This window comes from Eumetopias jubatus, unplaced genomic scaffold (assembly GCF_037043125.1).
Source record: "Eumetopias jubatus isolate StellerSeaLion01/CBP00866 unplaced genomic scaffold, mEumJub1_p1.0 scaffold_4, whole genome shotgun sequence".
NCBI classification, from domain to species: Eukaryota; Metazoa; Chordata; class Mammalia; order Carnivora; family Otariidae; genus Eumetopias; species Eumetopias jubatus.
In genome coordinates, this window is record NW_028274810.1 from 50,198,227 (window position 1) to 50,202,551 (window position 4,325).

The following is a 4,325-nucleotide window of genomic DNA, read 5'->3' on the forward strand; positions in this document are numbered from 1 at the left end:
GAAGGCTACCTTTATTCCTTTATTCCTTCTATTTGTGAATGTACAAATATATGCAAAAGTATAAATTCTAAAATGATTGTAGTACATACTTGTACCAATCATTTCTTTACACAATAAACACAAATTTCACTTGCTCTTTGAACCCATATTTAGTCAACGGCCACTGAACATTGTGCTAAGTGCAGAATCATACATGTGTTTTTATATGATGTCAAACATAAAAACAATCATGTCAAAAATTAAAGATGACCACAAAACCTTTGACATTCCTCCTATTGTATATTCTGTGTAGGATAGATAACTGCTTTTATTGGTAGAATAAAATGGAAATATGTTGTACCAACTTCTGAGTATACACCTAAAAACTCACCCAACTATTGTGCCACTTCCTGCTTCCTGGTTTCCTTGCCTCTTCTTTCTTTTGAGATTTAGTCACCATGCTGTGTGGAAACCCAAACAGGCTTATCAAAAACCACAGGTAACAGCCAGTACCAATATGCCATCTGTGGTAGCCAGCCTCTAAAGTGACCCACAATGATCCCTGCTTTCTGGTATTCATGACCTTATGTAATATCCTCCCACACTGAATAAAGTTGAACTGTGCTTGACCAATCGAATATTGCCAGAACAACAGTGTGTGACTTCTTAAGCTAAACATTAAAAGCCATTGCAACTTCTGTTTAGCTCTTTCTTATACCACACTGGGGAAAGCCAGCTGCCATGTCATAAGGTCACTCAAGCAGCCCTATGGAGAGGTCCACATGGTGAGGAACTAAGGTCTTTTACCAACAGCTGGTACCAACTCACAATCAGTGTGAGTAAGCCACTTAAAAAACAGATTTTCCAGCTTCAATCAAGCCTTCAGATGACTACAGCCTTGTCAATGCCTGGTTGTAGCATCATGAGAGACCAGAAGAAAAAATCAACTAATTCTCTCTCAAATGCCTGACCCACAAAAACTGTGTGGAACAAACAAAAACACCCAGAAATGTTTTTGTTTTTCTAAGCTGCTAAATTTGAGTTAAGGTGTTATGCACTAATAAATAACAAATATACCAGTCATTCATAGAAGCCATCTTGGAAGTTGATTTTCCTGCCCTAGTTCAGCCACTCCACTGCCACTGTGTGAAACAAAAACAAACCATCCTTGCTGAATTCTGTCGAAATGGCAGATTTGTGAACAAAATAAATGATTATTATTGTTTTAAGTTTTAGAGTAATTTGTTGTGCAGCAATCAATAACTGGAACATATGAGGATGAAGTAATATATGTTCCTACTATAAGGGACTTAATCCTACAGAGGGAGATAAATAAACTCACAAAAGTGTTATAATGGGGAAATAAATTGTGCCATTAGAGCACAGAGCACAGACCTAACCTAGACACAAGAGTAGGGATTTTGAGAAGGCTTTCCAGAGCAAATAAGTCTTGCAAATCTGTCTTGTATGATAAGAAGCTTTTATTCTGATATTTGGAAATGTGGCACACCCATATGGATATTATTTACTTCTTCATTCCTCATTGTCCTTGGAAATTCAAGTTTATGGTCTTCTATAAATATTGAAGATTGATAAATAATAACTATAACTACCTTAATAGAATACAATTCTATAAAATTGGTCATTATTATTGTCATACAAAAAATAAAGCCAACATTTGATGGAACAAACACATTTAATATCTTTGATTAAATGAAATTTGTATTCGAGCTGTAATTAATCATTATCATACTTATTAGAAAGGATAGTCCAGTCCCATCATCATCAAAACAAAACCTTTTTTTATGCTGATAACAGATCTGGGATTCAGAATGTTTGTTTTTGGAATCTGTATTAAATCCTTACAATTTCCACAGAGCATTGTCTCTCTGTCTTATCCCACTGCCACTCTGGGCCATTCTAATCCCCCTGGTTGATAGTTATCAGTGTTAGGAAAGCAATCTAAGCAGCAAGATTCTATAATCATTCTGAACTCAAAACAGTTTGCACAGGTTACCAAGATAAAGAATTTACACCATTTCTCAGATAAAGGGTTTTTAAGACAGTGATGCCAATATGTAGAATTGATGAGACTATATGAATATGCAACTACATACTTATTATATACCCTAACTTTTAACAAAGTCATAGGGAAAAACAGGCACGCCATTCAAAAGACTTTTCAAGCACAGATTCAAATTAAGCATTCTTTATACAGTTAAAGTTCTTTCACTCATGACCTTAATTTTTGTTGACTACTCTGACATGGTGCTGATTGGACAATATGTTCTATCTCTAATTTACTTCATTTGCATATAATATGATTCACCATAATGGCATTACTATAGAAAAGTCCTCCTTTCAGGACAATCAGAAGGAGTACGTGGGCAGCACAGCTTTAACCACTATTTTAACTATACTTGGTGAAACATCCACTGTTTTATTTACTTCATTAAGTAATGATGTATTAAGAGCACATAAATTTTGTGCAATTTTCCCCTTCCTTTCTTCTTCTTTTCTTTTCCCAAATAGACTTTAATCCATTGAACTCGACTATTAATCTAAATGTAGTATTTGTTTTTTTTTAGGTTAAAAAGATACAATTTTTATTATTTTAGTATAAGCCATGGGAACATGATATAACATTTAAAAGTAACCATTTGCAATTTCAACATAGTTCAGTTGATTTCTTATATATCCAGAGGTATTATTTTTTGTCCATTACTTTCAACATTTTGCTGAAGTATGCACTTTGTACTAAATTCCAAAACTAAATCATCTTATTTAACCTAATCACCTTTGATATTTTTCCTTCCTCCTTTTAAGAGAATCCCCTCCTCAACAATACTGTCTATATTTGTTAAGATATCTCTTTGGTTGTTCTAACAAAGACAGAGTAACATTGGCTTAGATAACATAGAAATTTCATGCAAGAATACAAGTATAAAGAGTCCAGATCTTAGATGGCGGATCCATAATATCAGAGACTGCCATTATCATAATGCAACTACCATATAGCCTAAGATGATTGCTATTATCAGGGATACCTTCCAGCCAATGGAAAGGGATAAGGAGGAATGGAGGGCATGCTCCTTTCTGTTAGAAAATCAGCCTGGAAGTTGCAGAGATCACTTTCATTTACAATCCTAGCCTCATCTAGTTACAAGGGAGGTTGAGAGATACAGAACTTTACTGCAACATGTGACATACCAAAATGTGGGAGTTCTATTTCTAATAGAAAGAAAGAAGTGTTAATGGATGCCATCCAATTCTGTAAAGTAATACAAAACTGGGATACTCTACTTCTAATTACGATTTATGGGGAGATTTTTATTTATAATAGATGCTGAATAAATATTGTTGAATAGCTATGTAGAATATATAAGATATAATAACAAAAAACCTAATTATTCTTCCTTCTGAAGGAAAGACTTATGAAACTCATAAGACTCTTCTAGTATCAAGGAACAGAAAGCCACTTGAGAATCTCATGAGTCTTAGAGGTAAAAATGGAACTAGAAATTTCAAACTAGAAAATCAGGAGCTTACTCTGCATTTCTCAAGCACTGTATGATCTGCCTGTACTCAGCTATGCCCCAGAGTTGGCTGCATTATCTCCACCACCAGCCCCCACTCTGACTTGATCAATTTATACACATGCATATATTCAGATAATGGCTACAAACTTCAGCTTTATGTCATGGCCTCCTAGCTGTAGCATATTTTATTAACAAAGCCTTTCAGTTTTCAAATTCCTGAAATTGAAATCAGATTGAGCCAAGTTCGATTTTCCAACAATTCCACAAGTCACTGGCCAGCCTATATGTGTTTTCTCTGAGGCAGGTATTCAACCATGGCTTCCTCAACACTATTAGTTGTCATTTTGTTCATTTGTCTCTGTTAGAAAAAAAAGCAAAGTTATAAAGGCCATGTTTGTCAAAGGGCAGCTATTATATCAAAATGAGAGAGGATAGGGTAGGTAGTGATAACTGCCAGTGGTTCACTATGCAAGTCATTTGCCATTATTATCATCATGACATCATCATCAACAACCATTATCATCTTTATACACCTATGATTAACTTTACACCTTTGTCAACAGACATTTACACTTCCTGAATAGACATTTAGATAGAACTCTAGAACTTTAGATAGAACTTTGAGATAAACACAAATGCAAATAGCAAGACAAATGCGTTTAAAATCACTGAAAAGCTAAAGAACTGCTTAGATTCAAGTGCTTGTAGAAGGACTAAATAATACAATAGGGGATAAGGAAGGGCAATGTGAAGCTTAAACATGGCCAAGAAAAAAAAGAAATGAGAACCATAAATAAGAAAGGATAG